The 24,695-nt window shown below is 41.5% G+C and overlaps 1 protein-coding gene and 1 long non-coding RNA gene across 7 annotated transcripts in view; one reads left to right on the top strand and one right to left on the bottom strand.

Moving 5' to 3' along the window:
- LOC132019618 (uncharacterized) overlaps positions 1-24,695 on the top strand; it is a 65,223-nt gene that overhangs the window by 613 nt on the left and 39,915 nt on the right. The window contains exons 1-4 of one of the 5 annotated variants that reach the window (XR_009404821.1): positions 365-441; positions 928-1,207; positions 6,604-6,686; positions 10,418-10,582. This is a non-coding gene — a long non-coding RNA (uncharacterized LOC132019618). Of the gene's footprint in view, positions 1-364; positions 442-822; positions 1,208-1,299; positions 1,380-6,603; positions 6,687-10,417; positions 10,583-24,695 lie in introns of those variants that run through there. The other 4 variants (XR_009404820.1, XR_009404819.1, XR_009404818.1 and 1 more) reach the window with 4 other exon arrangements.
- The window catches only part of PCED1B (PC-esterase domain containing 1B), a 39,449-nt gene that overhangs the window by 8,363 nt on the left and 6,391 nt on the right, over positions 1-24,695 (bottom strand). Inside the window, exon 3 of one of the 2 annotated variants that reach the window (XM_059402970.1) lies at positions 4,323-4,524. The gene's annotated coding sequence lies outside the window, so the exon portion shown is untranslated. Of the gene's footprint in view, positions 1-88; positions 226-4,322; positions 4,525-24,695 lie in introns of those variants that run through there. The other variant, XM_059402969.1, reaches the window with a different exon arrangement.

The following is a 24,695-nucleotide window of genomic DNA, read 5'->3' as shown; positions in this document are numbered from 1 at the left end:
CAGACAGCACCTCGCTCCCTGTTCCCTCCGTGGAACCCTTCCAGCCCACACTCCCCATCTCCTCCCTCCCACAGGGGCAGAGCTTTACCTCCTCAGGTGTAAAGGTAGTTCCTCAGCTCAGGTGGCTCGCCCTTCCACCTTCTCAGGAACTCTGCTCCAGAATGTCCCCTGGAGAGTGGATAATTACGCATTCTACTTTTTCTCCCCTCTCCTTCGGCTGATCCCTTCCCTTAAGCACTAAACACATTCTGGTTTCTTGCTTTAGAAAAGAAAGGAAACTTCTTTGACTCCACCTCCAGACAGTCCTATCTTTTACTTCCCCTTCAAGGCCACTTTCAAAAAGAGTTGTTTGCACTGCCTGTGGCTGGGTCCTCACCTCCCACTCACTCCTCCTCTTACTTTAATGCTGCTTTTTAACTCCACCAACCCGCAGAAATGGTGGTCAGTAAATGACCAGTGACTTCCCCACCGCCCCTGTCAATGCCCCCCCCCCCCCCTCCCTATCCCCCCCCCCCCCATTCCCAGCTCCTCAGGGGGCCAGGGTCCCCCAGGGTGACTCCCTTTGGATAACTGCCCGAGACTGACACCCTTGTCTTCCGGCTCACCTCCCCCAGGATCCTCTTGTCAGTTTCTCTTTCTCGGACAATTCCCCAACTGTTGGTCTCTCTCGGGACCCACTAATCGTCTCCTTTCTTCTTTTCTTCAACCTTCTTTCCCTCAGTAAGTCCGTCCAGTCTCACGGCATCCGTCAACACGGTGATCACACTTCTCACTTCTCAATTTGCCCTACACGGTTCTGGCTTACCAGCCCCCTGCCCCGTTCACCCTGCACAGTTCTTAAGGGCACCCCTCCCCCGACCAAAAAAAGTCCCACTTCGGATGGAAACAAATTATTCGGTCTCCTTATCAATCACCATTTGTATGCAGATGACTCCTGAATTGTGGCAAAGCCCAGCGGCTCGGAGGGGGGCCTCCGGAGTCAGCCCCCTGGATTTACATCCGGTTGCACTGCTTGCTCGCCTCTGCGACCCCAGGCAGCTTAAGTAAAATTTTTTTGCACTTCAGAGCCCTCATCAACAAAACGAGAACAATATTATGAATTGAGGGTTACTTGAACAAAGCCATTAGCGTGAGGTCTGCCGCATTTTTAAGTGCTCAACGCATTTAGCCAGCCCAAACTTTTCTCCTGAGTTCCAGACCTATTCAGGTGAGTAGAATAAAGTTCCCAGGGGGCGGGGAGGGAGAGGGGGCAAGAAGGAACCGTCTGTGTGGGCCTCTTATCACTTTCAAATTCTCTAGACGCCCATTTATCCTACCATCAAACTGTGGGTGAATTCCTGAGATAATTCTCTTGTGACCTTTGGACAATCTTCCTAAAGGTAAGAACCGATCATCTGTGGGAATGGCGGCGGCGTATTCTTGCTTCCCGTTTTCCGAGAGCTGCTGTTATCATTTATGGGGCAACAGTGGTTGGGGAGAACCAGGTGGAAATAACCTCTGTTTCTGAAATGCTTGTATCAAGGGATTTTTTATGGTTCATGACCGCGGCTGCTTCCACTATTCCTGAAAAATCTCAAAATCCTTGAATGAGAGCCTGGATGGAGAACAGTTCAGCTATTTCCTGGCATTAAAAAAATGAGATGTAATTCTTGAGGATAAGCTTTAGGGAGGAGGATGTTGCAATCTATTTTGGGAAGCTGAGCCCAGTGACCAATTTCACCTCTGTTTTCTTAGATTTTATGATGAACTTTTTTTTTTTTAAACTTTCCATTAATTCCTCTTAATTCTTAAAGAAGTGTGTCTTCACTTTTAAAGACTTCTAAAATGGTCTGTTAGGTTGTGTTTGCTTACCTAAAAGGTGATCATCTAGGGTTTTGACTTTACTGCCTTCACTTTCATTTGGTATGCTAGCCTAACTCCCAGCATTTTGTAATGAGAAACTTTGTTTTTTAAACTAGTAGATGACCCTTCGTCCTTTGCAGCTCCCCGACCCCTGTGGATGAGCTTTGGAGCCCGTGCACCCCCAGAGAGCTTTTTCTCATCTCTTCGTCTTTGCTCTGTGGCTTAGCGTCCGTGTCCCCTAGCCCCTTCCTCTACTGAAATTCTGTTTCTGCCTTAAGATCCAGCTTGAATGCAGGTCTGTCTGAAAGTCTTTTTCCCCTAGAGAAATCTGGTTCTAATGGTGACCCACTTTAGAGAGCACTTGGTTCTAGTTTGTACTATGATTAACCATCCATGTGTCCTCCGAACCCGGTATAGCCTAGTCCTGGATGGCAGAGGTGGGTCTCACCCATCCTGCTATCCCTTGCGGCCCAATGCCTTCCGCATACTGGTTAGTATTCACTGAGCAGTTACTATGTTCAAGTCTTCTCTCTGCCCACAACCTGGTGAGGTAGAAAGTCTTATATTCTCCATTGTATGGAGAAGGAAACTGAGGCTTGGAGAGGTTATGTACATCACCCAGGGCTGTCCAGCCAGCGAATGACAGAACTGGTCTGTCGTTGCCAACGAATCTTCTGATGGATGAGATCAGCTTCAGATATTGTTTTGTTTCTTTAGGAGGAAATAGCCTGGGCTTTTAACCCCAGCCGTAAATATTAGTGGAGATGGAGAGGAAAAAATAGTCTTATCTAGAAAAAAAATATTTGCATCTCGTTTTCCTTTTCATTCTCTGTTGAAAAACAAAGCCATGTTTTTGTACACAGCTTTAAGTTTTTCCTTTGAGGAGACAGAGCGGGGATGAAGTTAACTTTAGGTGCGCTCGGATCACTGATGGTTAACTGTTCCTCCTTGTGAGTCCAAGGAAAAGTCAGTGCTGCGCTAAAGCTCTCTTTGTGCCTCAGGTTTTTTAGACTTAGGCAGACTACTCCAGATCCTAACCGGTGGTTGAACAGAAAGTTCCCACGGTTTGAAAGGAAGGGGGAGGGGGAGCCAGTGATGACGAAGTTGCTTTCAACTGATGGACAGGTTGGATTCTGAAAATTCTGTCTCCAGGAATGGCCACAAAAGCCAACTGAAGGGGGGATGTGAACGTGAGGCCGAGTCGGCAGGCTGGGGGTTCGCTATGTCCAGAGCTCGCTTTATCTCTGTGAGAGATGCTCACTTCAGCTTTTAAACGGGAGAAATGGCCTCCAGTGCTTATCCAATGCTTTAAGAGCAAAAGCTCTTAAAATGGAGATTCTTTTATTATTGCTGTTATTCTTGTTAACAATGTAGTATCTGAATGCAATAGTGCTTCTATGAGAAAAAAAGGGTTTGAATTTGAAAAGGGAATTCTAAGAGTCAGTCTCTGTCTGCCTTCTCCCTCGTCATACTATGTTGTAGAAAGTTCTTGGAAGGCCTGACTGAGTTCCCACTGCTCTGGGTGCTGGCAGCAGGACTGAGGATTTTGCCCGTTCCGAACGCTATGGCTTGGAACCAGAAGAGGGGCAAGGTCCAAGGGGTGAGAAATTCAGTTGGAGAAAGGAATGTCTGCACTCAGTCTGACACTGGCTTTTCCCCAGTCATGTTTTCTTCCCTTCAGCAGAAGTTTGGACCCCTGAGCTGCTTTTCCTACTGTCACATTCAGCCGTGCTCTCAACTTCTCCCCTGTCCCTTCTAACAAAATCAGGTCAGCAGCCTGGAACTGCCTACCTTAGGGTTCATTGTGGAAATCAGATGAGATGCTCTGTAAACTTTATAAATGTTAATCATTGTTATTCTGAGCCACCTTAGCATGTCGGAGGGATGGGTTTCACTAGTTAAGAGAGCTTTCCGGTTGAATGGAGGCCTTAGTTTATTATTTAGAAACGCTAATTTCACCTGTTATTCTGTAATGTTTAGTATCCACATCACCCTGTGTGCTCCATGTTTCAATGATCTCTTCACTCCTCCTAAGAACCCTGTGACATCGGTATTATCTTTTTCTCCTTTTTACACACCCAAAAAATTGTTTGGAAGATTGAATCATCCGCCCAAGGTCATCTGTTTTATAAAAAGCAGAGCTGGAAGTCAAGACTGACGCCAAGCCTCTGTGGTCAACCACAACCTACAAGATTGCACAGACAACAGATGCTTCTTGTCCTTTCTCTTGTTCACAACTGTCTGTCTCTCTTTACTGTACGTTTTCAGAGATAGAGTAGTTTATCAATCACGAATCCTTCTCCTTACAAAACAACACTAGTCTTGTTCCGGCTGTCCAGTTAAGTGGGGGTAGGGTGAAGGGGTTAGGTTGGAGATTCCGCTCTAGAATAAGTGCCCAAAAAGGGAGGAGCCTAAGAAAGGCTGCTCAGAAATATGAAATTAATGCTTAAAATCAAATGGGAAAACTGCAAAGTACTTACTCATTAAAGTAACTGGTGATAAAAGTGTACCTCTCCGTTGACTCTAGATCTCTTCCCTGGACAGATTCCTTTGTCCGCTGTCGATCCGAGGGCCAGGTTTGGAGAGCCCAGAGCCCCGGCTGCTAGGCAGATAGGTTCACCTCTGCGTGCTGCTAGTTTCGCAAGCCAGCGGCTGGGGAGAAGATGCCATTTCCGGTGGTATCTGAGGCAAATGACACGAGTCAGCATTTACTTCTTTGCATTAGGAAGCGGAAGACTAATGACCAAAGCTTGAAGATATGACCCATGTGAAAACACAAAGTGTCAAGTAAACCCCAAATGTAGCATTTTCCTGGAATCTGGGGCTGAGCTGGTTTTCATTTCACATTTCTCAGTAATTTGGGCGTAGTTTATATGGACTCTTAAACTTCGTTCTGTCTTAACAATTCAAGACCCTGGGCTCTTCCTACCTTGTGTGTGTTCCCCCTTGAGAAAGCAGAGTGGGGAAGGAGAGAAAGATGGGCGGGGAGGGCAGAGAAAGAGGAAATGAGAAAAGGGAAATGATGAGAAGATCGCCCCCTTTTCTAATTAATTTTTCATAGTAATAATCCTGCACTTTTGTGTGCTGCATTGGTTTACATGGGCGCTTTCAAATCCTTTCCCTTGACCCTCCAAGGCCATGTGGAGGAGCAGCCCAGGCAACGACCACAGAGGATGACAGGACCCAGTGAGCTCATAACCTGGCAGACACACAAGGACCTGCTGATCCCCCCCCCCCCCCTTCCACAGGGGTTTGGGGAAACCCCCAGGGAACTGGAGAGGCCTGGGGGGGGCGGGGGCGGGGTCTTCCCCTGGGTTAAGATAAGCGCCTGGCTTTGTTTTCTGGGGTCTGAAAGGACATGATTTGGAGGCCAAAAAATACCCCCTTCCTACAAATACCACGATGAAAGCGAAGGAGGGAAAGAATCAGAAGAAAGGAAAAAGGAAGAAATGAAGCTCTAAAAAAAGTTTTTCCCCAAACTGTGAACCGTCTATGGTGTTTTCAACACTTTAGGACTGAGCATTTCCTCACCAAGTAATAAGCTCCAAAACAGTTCAGAAATTCACGCCCTCTGCACTTAGTTTTTGTTTGTTTATTTGTTTGTTTTTTAATACTGTGCTGTTTGGGTCAACCGGCCTATAAAAGCAGCCCAGCTGCCCCTTCTTGAGAAATGTCGTTTCACATTATTTTGTTGAATACTTAGTGTGTGGCTCACGAATTCCACCCATCACACATTGTTTTTATTCTCTCACCAATAACCATAAATCAGGTTATTTTGCATTTTTTTCCCATGGTTTTTCATACACTCGTTACGTGTCTCAAGGCAAGGCTGCATCTAGAACCTAATGACTTCATTAGGTGACTTCAGCATTTTAAAATTCAGAGCCGTGTATTACAAAACTGAAAATTGGCCATTATTTGATTCTAGAAATGAAGTTTCAAATCTCTGCAGTTCTCCAGGTTCCAGCTCGTCTGCGCATCGTGAGAGTGAAGGGCCTTGTGAGGTCTTAGGGGAAGATAATCAGAATTGGTGTAATTCTAAGACCAAAGAACAGAGGATCTGGAATGATGCAGATGATAATCTTGCTTATCCTCTTTGCATTTAAAATAAAATTGTCTGAGACCAAACAGCAGATTTTCCACCGATTTTCTTACTTCTAGGAACTTATTACGGTATGTGGAGACAGTACACTCTGCTACTCTTCGGGTCCCATTTCGTGTTCCGTCGCTCCGTGAGCTGGCTTGCTTCCTTTGCCACCTAAGGTCGTCCCCTAAATGATAAGGAATACAAATGTTTGTAGAAGGTTTTACACTTAGAATCTCACAAGAGACCCCGCTTATCAAGTCAGGCAAGCCCTAATCATTAATCTTTCCCATTGCAGATGGTGGAACTGAGGCCCGGAGCAAACCCAAATGACTTTGCCTTGACTGAGTGCTCAGGGCCTGGGTACACTTAGGGCTGTGGGGTGGGACAGTGGGGTAGGACCGTCGGGTGTGTCCGCTTCACTGCCCTCTGGGGCACACTGCCATTGTTATTTTGCTTATTTTCAGAAGGTCCTTAATCCTTATGGCACAGAACTTCAAAAGGTACAGGTCGTATGAGTGACAGGTCCTTTCTCTTTATTTGTTCCCACCCTCATTTGTCCTTCCAGAGGTGATGCGGTCATGGGCTTCTCGTCTGTTCTATCGATCACCTGTAGCTCTCGGGAGTATTTTGTTCTTCCTTTCTTCTTAAGGAGTCAACTTCCCTTTTTATTGCAGGCAGATGTCTGGAAAGAAGAATACGAACGCCGCTTGGAACAGATGTTAACCTGCAGAAAGTCTTGGGTAAACGGGTCGTCCAGGTTGGTCCAAATATCCAGATGTTTGAAACGTTACAGAAAACACGTGGCTCATGACAGGCTGTGCAAAGGGGTTAGGTGAAGTTCATGCCTAGGGGCATGGCCCTCAGAACTGTCTGGGGATTGCTTAAACCTTGATATGGATTTGAGATACGGTGACTGCTTATCTGTTGATGGTGTGAATTGAAGCCAGAGCTATGAAGCTGTGAATACAGGAGCTTTGGGGCCACACAGACTTGGGTTTGGTAACGAATTTTGTGGTTAATGGCTGCATGATGTTGGTAGTCACCAGTTTTGTGGCTTGATTTTTCTCGTCGGCAAAATAATGACGGGAACAATCACTACCTAGATGCAAGGGTTAAATGAGAAGATAGACCCAGAGTGCCAGGTATATAGTAATGTATGATAATATATGTCCAGATCACTATCTGGCCCATCCACTAGTTCTTTCATTCAGTAAGTAAGTATTTGTGGTAGACGCTGTTCTAGGTGCTAGAGATACAGCTGTGAATAACATATTTAAAACAAAATAAAACAAAACAAAAAGCCTTAGCCCTAAGGAGTTGACATTTGGTTGGGGAAGTCAGACAACTGAAAAATAAATAAATAAATAAGTAAAAGAAAATGTTAGGTAGAAGAGGAACATGATTGTTGGATGGGGAGGATGCAGGGGCTGTGGGTTGGAATTTTAAATGGGGTAGTGACGGGGTTTGAGACCCACTACCCCAGAATACAGCACCACAGCATGCCCAATATTTTAAGCCAAAGGGGCTTCTGAAATGGCAGGTGCTAGAATGACCCTGGGGCCTCTCCTGAGGCAGGTCACAAGGCCCTCCTCTAACCCTGAAGAAAGTGGCGGTGTCCTTATCTCCAAAGACACCAGGACTCAGAGAGGAATCCAAACAAACAGGCTTTGTTAAGTTCCCCCAGTTTATAACCCTTAGCTGGTACCATCTGTCTTACCGGTCTTCATCAAACCCAGAGTGAAAAACACTCAGGCTTAACCTTGCTTTGTGTCTTCATTTCTGTTTCCTTCCTTCCTAAGATTTATTTATTTATTTGAGAGAGAGAGAGAGAGCAAGAAAACGAGACACAGGGGAGAGAGGGAGAGAGAAGCAACTTCCCCACAGAGCCCCACAGATCAAGCCTGGTGTGGGGCTTGATCTCATGACCCTGAGATCATGACCTGAGCTGAAATTAAGAGTCAGATGCTTAACCGACTAAGCCACCCAGGCATCCCTCTTCTGGCTAATATGTATGCTTTTCTGTAGTCAATCTGTCTTTTGTTACAGAGACCCAGCTGAGAACCTCGAAGGGATAAAAGTCCCTTTGCCATTTGAGCAAAATCCAGAGGGAGGAGGTGGAAGTACCATATAGGAATCTGGGGGAAGGAAGCTCTGAACAGAGAGAACAATGAAGAGATGAGTATGACTAGCGTAGAGTGAACAAGAGAGGCAGACACAGGAGATGGAGTCAGAGAAGAAAGGGAAGTAGGTCGGGGACATTGAAAAGACTTGGGCTTTTACTCTGGGAGTCATTGTGAGGGGTTTGGGCAGAAAATTCCCACCATCTACTACAGACTGTGTGGAGCAGGAGTGAAAGCCAAGAGACTATTTCGGAGGTTAGTGTATAGTACAAGGGTTGAGGCTTGAACCAGAGTGACGCAGCTGAGAAATGAGAAGCTGTCAGTTTTCTGGGCCCATTTTGAAAATAGAGGTGGTAGAATTTCTCTGTGGAGAGAAGAGGGGGTATGAGAAAAAGGAGGGAAGGCAAGTCTAGCTCTGTAGTTTTGGGCCTGAACAACAGGAAGGATGAAGTTGCCATTTACTCAGATGGAGAACATTTAGGAGAAACAGGTTTGGGAGGTGGAAGACAAGAGTTTGATTTGGGGCTTGTTACATTTGAGATTCCTTGTATACATCTACACTGAGATGTTGAATGGGGATTTCGATATACGGGTCTGGAGTTGGAGGGAGTGGGCCAGGCTGGAGGTATCCGTTTGGCTTGGATACTGTCACCGGTGGAGAAGGTGAAGCTAGGGAGGAAAAGGGGTTTGAAAACTGAAACCTACAGTAGAGGAAGAACTCATACAGGAGCCTGAGAAGGAAGAGTCAGTGAAGCAGGAAGAAAAGGAGGAGAGTGGGAGGTTCTGGAAGCCGAGGGGGAAGAGAGTTTCAAGGGAGGACTCAAGACACATTGTGTCTGAGATAGTTGCTAAGTCAAATAAGATATTCAATGATTGGTTGTGAAGAACACTGGTGACCTTGGCTGAGTGGTAGGGACAAAGGCTGCTTTGAGCGCTTAAGAAAGACTGAGAGGGGAATCAGAGAAGGGGTTTCATTGTAAATAAAGGGAAGTAGAAAATAAGAAGTTAGCCAGAAAGTGTGGGAGCCCAGGGCAGGATGCCCCAAAATATGCCACAATGGTATAAGGATTATTTTTAATGAACGTTGTGTAAGAAACAGCCTGTATAACAAAAACAGTCTGACCGCCCAAGGTCTCTAGAAAGGAGGTTATAAATCTCCCATGTGAAAGGTACCCTCCCGACACCGGGAGGGAGGGAGACGACCTTATCATCAGAGGCAGGGAATTCAGGGCCGAAGAAGCCTCCATAAACAAACCTTGTTACTTTTGCTAATTTACCACCCCAGCCCAAATTCTGTTTAGATTCCTTGCTAATTGATGGTCCCAACCTAAGTTTTCTTTGTCCTCCCAGTTCCTCCTAAACTTATGTTCCTTTGTCTAGACAGTATAAAAGCTGCCCACCTTGGTACTTCTTAGGTCCCATATCTAGGAGACCTCTGTGCATATGAATTTTTTTTTTTTTTTGCCCTGTTAATCTGTTTCATGTTAATTTAATTCTCATATCACCCAGAAGACTCTTGAAGGACAGAGGACACTTTTTCTTCCTCCACAAGGGGGAAGGGAGGTTAATAGAATTTTATTTTCTTTTAAGATGGGAACAAGAATAGTATGTTGGTAGGCTTAAAGGAATAAGTAAGTAATTGGGGAAGTAAGTAAGTAATTGGGAAAACCAGGTGATGCAGAAGCAATGCTGGTGAAAGGGTTGGGATCTAGTGCCCAAGAGGAGGGGTTGGCCTTGGCTAGGAGCACACAGGGGGGAAAAGGCTGGGTACCGGGGCCTGAGGCTGCTGTCTGAGTAGGTGTGAGCTTGCAGAGTTTTTCCAGACTGCTATGTTCCCAATGAAATAGGTGCAAAGTCAAGGTCACCAGCTGAAAGTGAACCTGAGGCAGGTGTTCCTAGAGGTAACTAGAGGTTTGATGATCGAGAAAAAGGTATGAAATCATCATCTGGGAGATGAAGGAGGCTGTAACAACAGAGCACCATGGAGGCCCACTGCAGGCTGGGAGCCCCTGTTCGGACTGGGAGTGTTCGACATGGACTGGTTTTCTCTGATCTGTTTTAACCCCATGGGATGCCCATAGCAGAGTAGGCAAAATTGCATTTAGTCAGGCCTACGCTTTTGCCTTTTGTTGCCCATTAATGTATGTTAATATGCCCTTACAAATTTATAATGTATTTTAAACTATGATTATTTAAAAGCAAACCCATAAAAGACAAATATTTTAGACATTAAAAAATACTACAAGTATCAGGATAAAAATGATATTCCTTTAATAGTAACAGCTCTTTTAGTAGTTCCAGCCACAGATTAGTTTAGGCTGATCTTTATATGAGCTGCTATCACTTAATTCGTATTTTCTATTTCCAGGAACATTGTTATTTTTCTTATCTCCTTGGAATGGAGTGCTTCAAGCAGGCCAGAAATCAACCTACGAAAAATGTACTTAGAATATACTCATTTCAGCAAACTGCTATGTGTTTATGTTCAAATCTATGAGTGGCTACCTTAAAAAAGCATCAAACTTGGCAAATCACAAAACAGTGTGTGTTTCCTTTGTATTACTTGAAACAGTCTGCACATTCTTGATAATTTCCCTTCAAAGCACTTGCTTTTAGCCTTTTCAAACACACATGAATAATTTGTTTCTATTGAGGTACGAAGTCTTCTCTGATAGTAAACTAAGAATCTTGAGACTGGATTAAAACCTGTCGTGAGTTCAATTTAGTGGCTGAATTCAGTTCTGCACAGAATCCGTACATGCACACTTCGGTGTTGTTGAGGAGTGAGGCTGGACTTAAAGAGTTTGGAAAGCTGGAGGTTGAGAAGAGCCAAATTAGTGGTTTCACGGGGATGGATGGAATGAGAGGTGAATTTATAGAAGAGCCCATTATGTCAGGACTTTTTAAAATTTTCTATAGACTTTCTTAGAATTCGTGTGTTTTATGCAGTTTCTCTCTTCTGCTCTATAAACACTATAGCTTAGTGGTTCAGAGCATGGCCTTTGCAGGCAGAAAATGTGAGTTCAAGTCTGAAATGTGCAAGCTGTGTGGTTTTGGGAAAGTTACTTAACTTCTCTGGCCCAAATCCTGCAGGGCAGATTCTGAATATGTAAAGTGCTAAGCAGAGTGGTTGGCACTTAGTAAATGTTCAGTTTATTCTAGAAATTAGTATACATATGTCCATGCTTCAGTTACATAAAAATAGGCTTTACTGAATAAAATGTAAACCTGACAAGGATCCCATTTGCTGGCGCAGCTCTGTGGACCAATGTGGCCCTGTCCCTGCCAGAACAGACTTGGCAAGTGGGTCAGATGACAGGGTCTTGGGCCAAGAGAGGTTCCAGGAGGTCTAGCAACTGCCCGGATCCCAGCTAGGCTAGCCACTGAGCTTGGACTAAGGATCAGGCCTCCTGAGTCTCAGGCTCCTCATCCCAGAGCCACAGTTCATAAATTTCGGTGGGGGACAAGGAAGGTACAAAAAAAGGTAGAATGATTTAATATCCTAGGAGAATTTTTAAAAAGTTATCTTTAAGAGGTGCCTGGGTGACACAGTGGGTTAAACTTCTGCCTTCAGCTCAGGTCATGATCTCAGGGTCCTGGGATCGAACCCCGAATTGGGCTCTCTGCTCAGCAGGGAGCCTGCTTCCCCCTCTCTCTCCCTCTCCTTCTACCTGCCTCTCTGCCTCTCTGTCAAAAAAAAAAAAAAAAAAAAAAACACGTTATCTTTAAAATGTCTTTTCCTTCAAGTTGTCATAATGGAGGGGGCTATCCACAATACTGTCAATTAAAAAAAAATCTGGGTATTTCAGAAAATGCATGCTTTTAAGTACATTATAAATTAATTCTAACAGTGCTTATACTACTCTTCCCTGAATCAAAATGCTAACTTGTATTCAAAATGCTTCTGTATCTGCATGGTGGGATTGTGGATGCAGTAATTTTCTTTATTTTCAAAGCTATCTGAAATTTGGGCATGCTACATTAATAAAGAAAAAGTTCCGATATTTTCAGAGATATTAACTGCTAGATTGCTGAACATGAGGTTTCTTTATCCAGGAAGGCAGACATTGCTTCATGTTTTTGATGCATGCTAATTTTCCTTTCTTCCCTCACTGGATAAACTCTGGCTGAGGGCCAGAGTTTCATTTCAGAGTTTCATTGCTTGGTCCAGAGGAGGAAGGAAGAGCGGGGCCAGGCACAGTGCTTGGTCAAGCAAGACATGGTCTCTGTGTTCAGGAGGTCACAGTTAAGTGAGGAAAAAACGGAAGCTGATGATTATAATTCATTGCTGGAAATGCAATTATGGCCTTATGTGAGGGTATCACTTCTGTTACTGAAAAGGGTTTTTAAAAATGTCACTAAAGGGATGCCTGGGTGGCTCAGTTGGTTAAGTGTCTGTCTGCCTTCAGCTCAAGTCATGATCCTGGATCCAGCACCCTGTTGGGCTCCTTGCTCAGTGGGGAGCCGCTTCTCCCTCTCCCTCCCCTCTCTTGTGTTCTCTCTTTCACTTTCTCAAATAAATAAATAAAATCTTTAAAAAAAAAATAAAAATTTGGGGGCTCCTGGGTGGCTTAGTAGGTTAAAGCTTCTGCCTTCTGCTCAGGTCGTGATCTCAGGGTCCTGTACTGCATTGGGCTCTCTGCTCAGCAGGGACCCTACTTCCCGCCCTCCCCCCCACCCCCGCCTGCCTCTCTGCCTATTTGCGATCTTTGTCAAATAAATAAATAAAATCTTTAAAAATAAATAAATAAATAAAAATTTTACTGAAAATATTAAAATGACTGAAAATAGCACTGGGAAAAGGACTTCTGATCAAACTCTTTACAAACGAGTATTTTTGCTTTAGAATTACAATGATTATTCCAAATTGTTTTATATCAGTTGTATATCACTATTCCATTCTACCAATAAAAGAGCAGACCTTTTAAATAGTTTTCCAAGTTACCATTTACAAAGCCAATGTCACCACTGATGTCTTGTTACCCTCCTCTCTTTCTCCTTTAGGACATTCTTTTTTTTTTAAAGATTTTTATTTATTTGACACACAGAAAAATCACAAGTAGGCAGAGAGGCAAGCAGAGAGAGAGGGGGAAGCAGGCTCTCAGCTGAGCAGAGAGCACAATGTGGGACTCGATTCCAGGACCCCGAGATCATGACCTGAGCTGAAGGCATAGGCTTAGCCCACTGAGCCACCCAGGTGCCCTTTCTTAATATTTTATAGTTGGATCTCTGAAATATATTCAAACAAATAAAAATGGAGAATAAAGGGGTACCTGGGTGGCTCAGTCTGTTAAGTGTCTGACTGTTGATTTTGGCTCAGGTCATGATCTCAGGGTCCGGGGCATCAAGCCCCACATCCAGCTCCTGCTCAGCATGGAACCTGCTCAAGGATCTTCCTTATTCCTTTCCCTCTGCCCCTCCTACTGCTCATGCTCTCTCTCACATGCTCTCTAAAATAAATAAATCAATCTTTAAAAAATGGAGAACTATCAATCACTCACTTCTCCGAATCTGATGTTTACCAGTTTCACTGACTCCTGACTGTAAATCTTCGAGCCCTATGTCAATATCCTATTTTCTTAGTCATGATTTCTGGGTGTTGCTTAACTGTAGACTCAGTCACCTTATATATTTGTATGAGAACAAAAGACTTTATTTTTTATATATGCATTTACTCTTGGTGATGCATGGTAGTTAAATCATGGGGCAGTTTTAAAATGCATGACAAAAATAGCTAAGAAGAAAGAAATGCCTCTTTGTTCGCGGATGAATAAACTCGGTGACGATGTAAAGATCCAATTTAAAGTAAATTCTAAACTGATTATATTACTCCTCAAGCTTGTGCCTCCTCTTAGTAAGTGAAGTCAGTATTTACCTAATTGCTCCATAATAGAAATTGCAAGATCATCTGGGATTCCTTCCTTGCCTTCATCCATCAGGAGTAAAGGAGATTCTCCTCTCTAGACCACTCTGTCACCAGTCCACTTCTCCCCCTACAGCCGCTGCCTTAGTTCAAATCTGAAATCTGGCTGTGGCTTCCTAATTTATCTTCCCACATGTGTTCTTTTCTTCCTCTGTCCCATTCTCTAACCTGCAGTCTTTGCTCTTTCTAAGATGCATATCTTACCATTTCATTTCCCTTTCAGAAGCTGAATTCAACCTACTACATCATGTCAGGCTTTTTCTGAAAATACTTAGACTCCTGTCTTTCCTAATCAGGTGTATTCGTCAAAGACCTACAGAGCATTCCCTCAGTGAGGTCTGAAGATCCCAACTGACAAGGCATCTGGGTTCCCTTAGATCACAAAGAGAAACCACAGATACATCCTGAGTGTATCATTCTTTTTTTTTTTTTTTTTTAAGATTTTATTTATTTATTTGACAGAGAGAAATCACAAGTAGATGGAGAGGCAGGCAGAGAGAGAGAGGGAAGCAGGCTCCCTGCTGAGCAGAGAGCCCGATGTGGGACTCGATCCTAGGACCCTGAGATCATAACCCGAGCTGAAGGCAGCAGCTTAACCCACTGAGCCACCCAGGTACCCCCCTGAGTGTATCATTCTTAACACATACCGAGTAGATCATCAACTGAGTACTCAGAATGTTAATAATTTGTATTAACTCATTTTATGGAATCAGCAACCATAATTACTCAGGTCAACTACTGGGCGTCTCCTTTACATTCCACACATGCATGTCCATTAGTTGTTACTTTTTAAACAGCCCTGCAGGGTGTCCGCCCAGGCTGGTTAGCTACGATGTGTCAATTTGTAGTTCCAGCCCTCCTCAGCCTACCCCTAACCTCTGCCCTCCCCCCAAGTTGGGCACTTCACACCTCCCGGTGGGGGCTGCTTCCATGGCTACAGGGGGCCATGGAGGGAATAGTGACATACAGGAGAATTAGAATATTGTGGCCAAGGTGAGCAGACTGTGTAATTATGTCCTGTACAGGAACAGAGGCTGTCGCAGAGCACACAGCACCAAATTTACCACCTAACATGTCACTGCTTTGGTTTCAGGAGTACATTTGGTAACAGCAGGTTCAGAAGCCCTTGACCTTGGGTGCAGGTGCAGGTGCAGGACCCCGGGAAGATTTCTTACACCTCATTTATATACAATTTTATTCTGATTTTTTACGCTCCGCAGGAAAAACAAACAACAAAATGTAGGGTGTTATACAGAGAGCTATGTGAGCCCACGGTCTGAAGCAGAAACGGTCTCGAAGAGCTTACTTAACCACAGACTTCAATTTTAGGAGGAAATAGGCAAAGAAAACATCTGAGACCTTGTCTGTCACATGCTTAGTTTGTTAAAGAAAACTGGAGAGCGAGCTTATTATTTCTTCAAATGGGAAAGTCCCAAAGGGTGTGGGGGAGATGCTAAAATGTGTTGTCTGGGTGAGTTCTCAGTGGATGACTTAAGAATAGGTGACAGGGTTAATGGCCAGGGACTAGGACCCAGCTCGCAGGGCTGAGACAGATTCTTTAGGTTGTGGGTGTGTCTGATGAAGGAGGCACTCTTCCCAGCTAATGCAAGGAGGAATTTCTTATTGTCCTATCCTTTCATTGCTTGGTCCAGAGGAGGAAGGAAGAGCAGTCAGGGGGATGCCACACTGTCACCTGTGAAAAAAAGGGAGCTGGGAGCTCCCCTTGGCCACTTGCTGCTGTGTGGGGTCATCGTCATCTATCTGGAGAGAAACAGCCCTCCAGTTAGCAGGCTTGGGTGGAGATAGCAGCGGCAGCCAGCTGGAGGGCATGGCCCCAGTGTCTTCACACCACCCTGGGGAAGTGGCTCAGGGCTTCATCTTGGACCACACCCTTTACCTCTAGTTTTGACTCTTCTCTGTGCTATCAGAGGAGCGCAGCTGCTCGCTCCCTGCCTCATCTCCACCCATCCAGCATGCTTATTCAAACCCAATGCAGCCGGCTATCCTAATCCTTTTACATTTGGGGGGCAAAGACTTAAACCCATTTAGCCTTCAGTCTGTCCCCTTTAGGCCAAGGCCCTTTACTCACTTGATGCTTTAGCCATAGGAGGCCACCTAGGACCTGGAAAACTTTTCTCTGAAGGCCCTTGGTCTGAGACCATCAGGGTAACCTTGGTCTGCACCTTCTCCTAATGAGATTTTGGTACATCTGAGCCTTGGCTAACGTCGCAGGACTGCATACAGGACTGTTGCCTGGCTTTCCTTTCTAAAATACGAGCTCCTTAAAAAAAAACTAGGATTTTTTTGAAGGATTAATTCATTAAACAGAGTGCAGAAAATGGAAGTGAACTTTTGCCTTGTCTCCAGGAGCCTATTACCCAGGGGTAGAGGAAGTAGAGCCCTACCCACCAGGACGGAGGCCAACTAATGATAATTTACAGTTCGCCAAGTGGTATTTGTGTTCCTTTCCCTATCATCTCCCTCCTGTCCTTCCCTTTCATAAGCAAACCAACAAAACCAAACTGTTGGCTAAATTAGTTGATGTTTATGGCATAATCTACATACAACCACAATTACAAAGAAAATTAAATGATTAGGGAGGTAAGTGAGCTAGGATATCTGGATTCTTTTATACTAAGAATCAGGGACTATCTAGCATTTATTGCTAAATTAGAAGGAATTGTTATGGCCCATCTGTGGAAATCAGCTTATTTGTAGATAATGAGGAGGAGCTACTTAGAGCCCTCCAGAACCTTTACTATTAGATGTATGATTGCCTTGGTCTGTAGGTGGGGACAGATTAAGGAAATGGGATAGCAAGCTAGGACTGGTGACAAATCCAGAGCACAGTATCCCCTCCAAGAAAACCCAGATATCTGAGAACTAAGGCAGTAGCCACAAACTCCAGTGGCTATAGCTATTAGACATGAGATATAAGAGAGTAGATGGGCTGCGTCTGTTCTTTGTATGTATATTCATTTTCCATAATAAACATAAAGAAATAGTCTTTGTTTCCTCCAAAGAATGTATTTTTTTCCCCAGAAATTCTTAAACCTCTCCTATCTCATTTTGCTACTTCTTATAAATACATAGGAAGAGAAAAATACCTCTGCACCACGAAGAAAAACAAAAGTGAGAGTAGAGTGCTAAATGAAAACCCAATACTCAGCCTCACTGTTGGATTAATAGGGAATAGTGGGGATTGTGGCAAACTAGAGAACATGTATCATTTAAGTAGGCATGAGACATTCTGTCCCAGAAGCTTGCTCCAGGAAGGACGATGGTTTTAATCATTGACAGATATTCCAATTTTTCACAAAGGAAAGTTGTAAAGGTTTTAATGAGACAGATTCTGATTTTTAAACATGGGTGAAAATAAGTAAATAAAAATATTATGTAGATAAAACCAAACAACTTTGCAGTCATTAGGGGTTTTTTTCCTTTCTGTATAGGAAGTGAAGGAGTCAAATTTGAACATCTGGGAATCAGGAGCCGCACAGAATTGGGTAAAATGGGAGCTGTGGATAGAAGGCAGGTAAGCAGGGAGGATTGCAGAAACCAATGAAGGGCCAGAGACAGAATTCTGACGCCTTTCTTGCCTCAGGAACAGACATTTTCCCTTTTAGCTGTAGCAGAAACCAGTCATGGTTTCCTAGGCAACATTCAGTCTGGCCCTGGCTGGAAATCCACATGTTTCAGCAATGCAGTGACATTTCCTGATAGGCAAATTTGGACACAATTTTGGAGTCTTACAAACCCAAGAAAGGAAGCTGAGATGATACTCTTGAGTGGCATGTCCCTGTCCTGGTAAATTTTAACCCTCTATTAAGTACAGAGTTTTTAACGAATTCTATTTCTCTGTCTTTGCAGTTCGTTGAAATCAGCTTCTTAAAGCCCAAATCCCTCGTAGCCATCTTTTAGGTATTGTTTTTGTTTTATTTGTGGTGCTTACAATGAATATAGATAATTGGATATTTGCAACCCCAATATATCGATATTGTAGTTGATCCAAATGGCTTTTAATATCTCTTAACAGTCGGGCAGAGCTCAATGGTCTGTTTTCAAATAGAAGCTCAGGTTTACTCAAAGATGAACTGAAAAATACGTGTTTTCTTTTTAAGGAATAATAATAATAATACTGTTAGGGCAGTATTAATAACCACACTACTGAGAATTTTAAAAAGCCTTCTAAATAGCTTCCAGCAATTCTCTATTTTGTTATCAAGAACCTGGGGAAATAGAATTTAAATAAGCAACTGTGCCTTTTAATCTGCATCTGGTGTATCCCTTACTGTTTAACTGTCTTTATTATTTTCTACCTACTCTAACAAGCTGAACTGAGATCAGAGTGCTTGGTCTGACATATCAGGAGAATGCTAAAGGCACCTTGTGTCCTGATATCAGCAAGGTGTTTAGAAATGCCTGTCATTAGAACCTTATAAATAAGATGGAGAATTATGTCTGTTACGTGAGAGCACATTTTGGTGCATTCATAGTTAGTCATCTACATTCAATATTTGACATATCTGTCAACAAACATTGACTTAGCAAATATTTATTGGGTATCTGCTATGGACTAGGCACTGCAGTAGGTTCTACAAGCCTAAGAGTGAATATGGCTTTTTTTTGTAAAGAGCACTGAGAAGCAAATAGAGGTTTTAAAGTAGATACACACAGGAGTGCCTGGGTGACTCAGTCACTCAAGCATATGACTTTTGGTTTTGGCTCAGGTCATGATCTCATGGGTTGTGATATTGAGCCCGGTGTTAAGTTCCACACTCAGCGTGGAGTCTGCTTAAGTTTCTCTCTCCCTCTTGCTCTGCCCCTCCCCCTGACTTGTGCACTCATGCTCTCAAAATAAATAAATAAAATCTTTAAGAAAATAGAGACATAACACAAATTTATATGTAAATGTATAAGTATAAATGTATAATATATTTGAGTGGAGAGTAGAGTTCATTCTGACAGTGGATATTGCAATATAAAAATAATTTTGAAATGTCCCAAAATATGTTGTATCATTATATACAGTGATATATAAAATACATGTTATAATAGACTATTTTTAGTGAAGTTGTAGGTTTATAGAAAAATTGAGTAGAAAGTAAAAATTCCCATATATACTTCCCCTCCCCCAACCTCCAAAGTATCCCCTATTAAATTTTGCATTAGTGTGATACATTTATTCCAAATGATGAACCAATGTTGATATATCATTTTAGTTTACATTACGGTACACTCTGCTGTACATTTTATGGGCTTGGACAAATGTATATTTGTATCCGGCATGTTTCCTGGTTTCATATATCATCATGTATCCCTGTATCATGTATCCACCATGAGAGCAAAATACAGAACCGTTTTGCTGCCCTAAAAACCCTGTGTCCTTCACCTACTCATCCTGCCTTCCCCTGGAAACACCTTGGTGACCACTGATTTTTCTATGGTTTCTATAGTTTTTTTCCAGGATGTCATATAGTTGGAGTCATACAATATGTAGCCTTTTCTTACTGGCTTCTTTCACTTAGCAATATGTATTTAAAGTTCAAAAACAAAAGACAAAATAGAGATTGGTAGAAATCTTAGCTGCCAAACTGTCCTCTGAAGTGTCTGTACTATTTTGCATTCCCACCAGTTCTGAAGAATTCCTGTTGATCCAAATCCTCACCAGTATAATGGTGCCCTCATTGTTTTGGATTTGGGCCATCTAATCCATGTGTCATTTTTGTTTTAGTTTGCAATTCCCTAATGATACAGGATGTTGAGAATCTTTTTGTGTGCTTATTTGCCCATCTATATCTTCTTTGGCAAGGTTCAGATCTTTTGCCCACTTTAAAAATTAGGTTGTTTTCTTATTATTGAGTTTTGAGAGTTCTTTGTACCTTTTGTACATAAATTCTTAATCACTCCTGTGTTTCATAAATATTTTCTCCTAAGGACCACTAACTGTTGGTTTGGGTTGAGGTCATGATCTCAGGGTCATGAGATCCAGCCCCAGGGCAGGCTCTAGGCTCTAAAGGGAGTCTGTTTAAGATCTCTATCCCTATGCATCTCCCTCCCCCTTCTGCTCCTCCCCACATGCACAAGCTCTCTCTCTCAAATCAATCAGTCAATCAGTAAAATCTTTTAAAAATATTTTTTCTCCTTGTCTGTGGCTTGTTTTTTCCTTCTCTTATCAGTGTCTCTTGTAGAGCAAAAGCTTTTAATTTTAATGAAGTCCCATTTATTGATTTTTTTCCTTCATGGATTTGCTTTTGATGTTGAGTCTAAAAACTCGTTGCCAAACACAAGATCACATAGATTTTCTCCTATTTTATCTTCTAAGAGTTTTATAGTTTCATACTTTGCATTTAGGTCTATGATCCATTTTGAGTTAATTTTTGTGAAAGGAGTAAGTTCTGTGTTGATTTTTTTTCTTTTTTTGCATGTAGATATACCATTTTCTAGCAACATTTATTAAAAATACTATCCTTACTTTACTAAATTGCCTTTGCTCCTCTGTCAAAGATGAGTTGATTATATTTAATATTAATAATTAATATAATTAATATAAATATAATATTTTATATTTATGTAGGTCTAATTATGGGCTCTTTATTTTATGCCATCCATCTATTTTTCTATTTTTTTCCACCAATACCACACCACTACAGCTTTATAGAAAGATTTAAAGTCAGATAGCGTTAGATCTCTGAATTTGTTCTTTTTAAAAAATATTAACTGGGCTACTTTGGGTGTTTTTCCTCTCCATATAAACCTTAGAATCAATTTGTCAATATAAAAAAAAAAATAGCTGGTGGAGAATTTTATTAGTATAGAGTTGAATCAGCTGATCAAATTGGAAAGAAGTATTTTGACAATATTGAGACTTCTTATGCATGGAATACCGCTCCGTTTATTTAGGTCTTTGATTTTTTCATCAGAGTTTTATAGTTTTCATCATATAGATCCTGTACATCTGTTTTTAAAATTTATAATTGGGTTTTTCTTTTCGTTGCTAATATAAATGGCATTTTTTTTTTAAATGGCATTGTGTTTTAAATTTCAAACTCCACCTGTCCATTGCTTGGATATAGAAAGCAATTACTTTAGTGTATTCACTTGTATCTTGCAACTTACTATCATCACTTGCTATAACCACAGGATTTTTTTTTTTTTTTGCTCTTGTTGTGATACTTTGGGATTTCCCACAGAAAGAGTCATGTTATTTGTAAGCAAAGACAGGTTATTTCTTCCTTCCCAGTCTGTATACCTTTCATTTCCTTTATAAAAAAAATCTTACTGTATTACTTAGGACTTCCGGTACATTATTGAAAGGAGTGGTGAGATGGGACATCCTTGCCTTATTTCTGATCTTAGGGAGAAAGCATCAAATTTCCAGTAAGTAGGATGTTAGGTGCAGATATTTTGTAGTTATTTACTTACTTATTTCTTTACTTAAATTCCAGTATAATCCACACACAGTATTATATTAGTTTCAGATGTACAATGTAGTGATTCAACAATTCTATCCATCACTCAGTGCTCATCATGGTCAGGGTACTCGTACTCCCCTTCACCTATTCCCCATCCTCCCTTCCAGCCCCACCTCGGGTAAGGTGACCATCTGTTTGTCTTTTATAGTTAAGAGTCTGTTTTTTGATTTGTCTCTTTTTTCTTTGTTCATTTGTTTTGTTTCTTAAATAGCACATGTGAGTGAAATTGTATGGTATTTGTCTTTCTCTGACTGAATTATTTCATTTCACAAAGTACCCTCTAGATCCATCCATGTTGTTGCAAATGGCAAATTTCATTCTTTTTAATGGCCAATATTCCATTATTTATATACACACACACACACACACACACACACACATATATATGTATATATAAATAATATTTATCACATCTTCTTTATCCATTCATCTATCAAGGGACATTTAGTCTGCATCTATAATCTGGCTATCATAAATAATGTTGCAATAAACATAGGGTGCATGTATCTTTTCAAATTAGTGCATTTGTATTCTTTGGGTAAATATCCAGTAGTGGAATTACTGAATCGTGTGGCAGTTCCATTTTTAACTTTTTGAGGAACCTCCATACTGTTTTCCAGAGTGGCCGCACCAGTTTGTGTTCCCACCTCTGTGTGGGAAGATTCCTTTTTCTCCACATCCTTACCAACACTTGTTTCTTGTGGTTTTGATTCGTTTTGATTCTGACAAGTGTGAGGTGATATATCATTGTAGTTGTGATTTGCATTTCCGTGATGAGTGGTGATGTTGAGCATCTTTTTGTATGTTTTGTATATATTCTTTATCAAGTTGAGGAAGTTCACTATTTACCTCTATTCCTAGTTTGTTAAGTTTGTTTGTTTTATACCATGAATTGGTGTTGGATTATTTTCAAATGTTTTTCTACATTTATTGATAGGATTATATGATTTCTTTTTATTGGCTGTTGATGTGATGAATTACATTAATTGGCTTTCAAACGTTGAACCTGCCTCACATACCTGGAATAAAACCCATTTTGTATGGTGCGTAATTCATTCTACATGTTGTTAAATTTGATTTGTTAATATTCTGTTGAGGCATTTTACGTCTATGTTAATGAGGGACATAGGTCTGTAGTTTTCCTTCCTTGAATATTTTTGTCTGGTTTTGCTATTAGAATAACAATGAACTCCTAGAATGAGTTAGGAGGTATTTCCTCAGCTTCTATTTTTGGAAGAGGTTGTAGAGAACTGATATCATTTCTTTCTTAAATGTCTAATAAAATTCACCAGTGAACCCATGCAGGCCTGGTACTTTCTGTTTTGAAAAATTATTAGTTACTGATTCAATTTCTTTAATAGATATAAGTTACTCAGATTGTCTATTTCTTCTTGGTATGAGTTTTCATACATTGTGGTTTTCAAAGAAATGGTCTCTTTCACCTGAATTATTATATTTGTGCACACACTTATTCCTAATTTTCCTTTACTATTCTTTTAAAATCCGTGGGATCTGTAGCGATGGCCCAACTTCCTTCATTTCTGATATTAGTCATTGGTGTCTTCTCTCAATTTTTTTGTATATTTGCATATTTTAATATGTAACCACATATTCTATTACAGGTGAGGGCAGATATGCTTCCCTATGGCCAGTTTTATCCATTTAGTAAACTATCAATTCATGTACTTTGCTTGTTCTTCTATTTTATCTCAGACTTATGATATATTAAATGTTAACCTTTTATTCTGTCATACATGCTGTAAATGTTTTTATCCTAGTTTATTGTTTTCCTTTTTAAAAAAGATTTAATTAATTAATTTATTTGAGAGAGAGAAAAGAGCACAAGCACGGTGAGGGGCAGAGGGAGAAGCAGACTCCCCAGTGAGGAGGAACCCTGATGCAGGGCTCAGTCAGGTGCTTAACCGATTGAGCCACCCAGGCAACCCCCAGTTTGTTATTTCCCATTTAATTTTGTGTTCATATTTTTTCATACATAAGCTTTACATAAAGTCTTTTATTTTTTTGACTATTTCTTCCTTTGTTATTCTGCTAAACAATACCTCACATTTGCTGATAATGTACTATGTGTCAGGCATTTTATAAAGTGATTTACATGTCTTATTTAAGTTCAACTTCAAATAGTCCTTGTGGTAAGTACAATTATCACCATTTTATGAATGAGAAAACTGAGGCACAAAGAGGTGAGCATCTTGTTTCAGGTGAGCAGAGTCAGGGTTTGAAGACAGGTACTCTAATGACAGAAACTTAGTCCCTGCCCTCTACTGAGTCCCAGTAAAGTGCTCCCACTTAAAGATGGTATGGTTTACCTATATTTTTTTATGGTTTGCATATTTTTTAAAAAGGACACTTAAAAATACTCTATTTCAAAAGTGGCAAGGTTTTCAAATTTCATAATAGAGCTGTATGTCATAGCCCTCACAAATTTGAAAGAATTTATTTTATTTTTAAAAATACTTATTTATTTATTTGAGAGAGAGAGAGAGAGAGTGTGTGTGGAAATATCGGGAGAAGAGCAGAGGGAGAGAACCTCAAGCATGGGGTCTGCCATGCAGCTCCATCTCACAACCCTGAGATCACAGCTCCGAACCGAAACCAGGAGTCTGACACTTAACCGACTGAACCATCCCAGTGCCCTTGAAAGAATTTATTTATTTGGAATCAGAATTGATACATTTCCTAGTTTGACGGATCTTGTGGAAAACCGGTGTATTAGAATATTGGAAGGTATGGGAAGAATTGTTAAGGAGAGGAAGGAAGCTAAGCAATTTTTTTTAAGGCAATTATTACCTATAGGACAAAAGCAAATGGCAAGAAAATTTAATAATAATCATTGTGCACTCAATATTAAGTTATGAATGCTATTTGCATGGGTGTAATAAAGTGAAAAATAAATATTTAAATACACACACATAAAATCGAATGGAAGGTGAGGAAGTGAAGAGTAGAAGACATGGCGCAGATGACTCTGGTGGACTCAGGTAGGATTTTCTTAGATCTTCCTGACTTGCCCCGTGTCTGATACTAAACAGGACTGGGCTGCTCTGAACAATATTGTGTCCGACTCTCACTGCAGCACATTCCTTAACAAGAACTACACCTTCTAGAGTATAATGCCCACCCCTTCTCTATCTACCATCAGGTAGTTTTTTGGGATTTGCTACCTCTCAACGAATTTAGACAGGCAATCAGGGAGGAATCCGAGGATTCTGATCAGAGAGGAAGAAAGG

The sequence above is a fragment of the Mustela nigripes genome, chromosome 6 (genome assembly GCF_022355385.1).
Source record: "Mustela nigripes isolate SB6536 chromosome 6, MUSNIG.SB6536, whole genome shotgun sequence".
In the NCBI taxonomy this organism is placed as follows: Eukaryota; Metazoa; Chordata; class Mammalia; order Carnivora; family Mustelidae; genus Mustela; species Mustela nigripes.
This window is presented reverse-complemented; position numbering and strand designations above follow the sequence as displayed.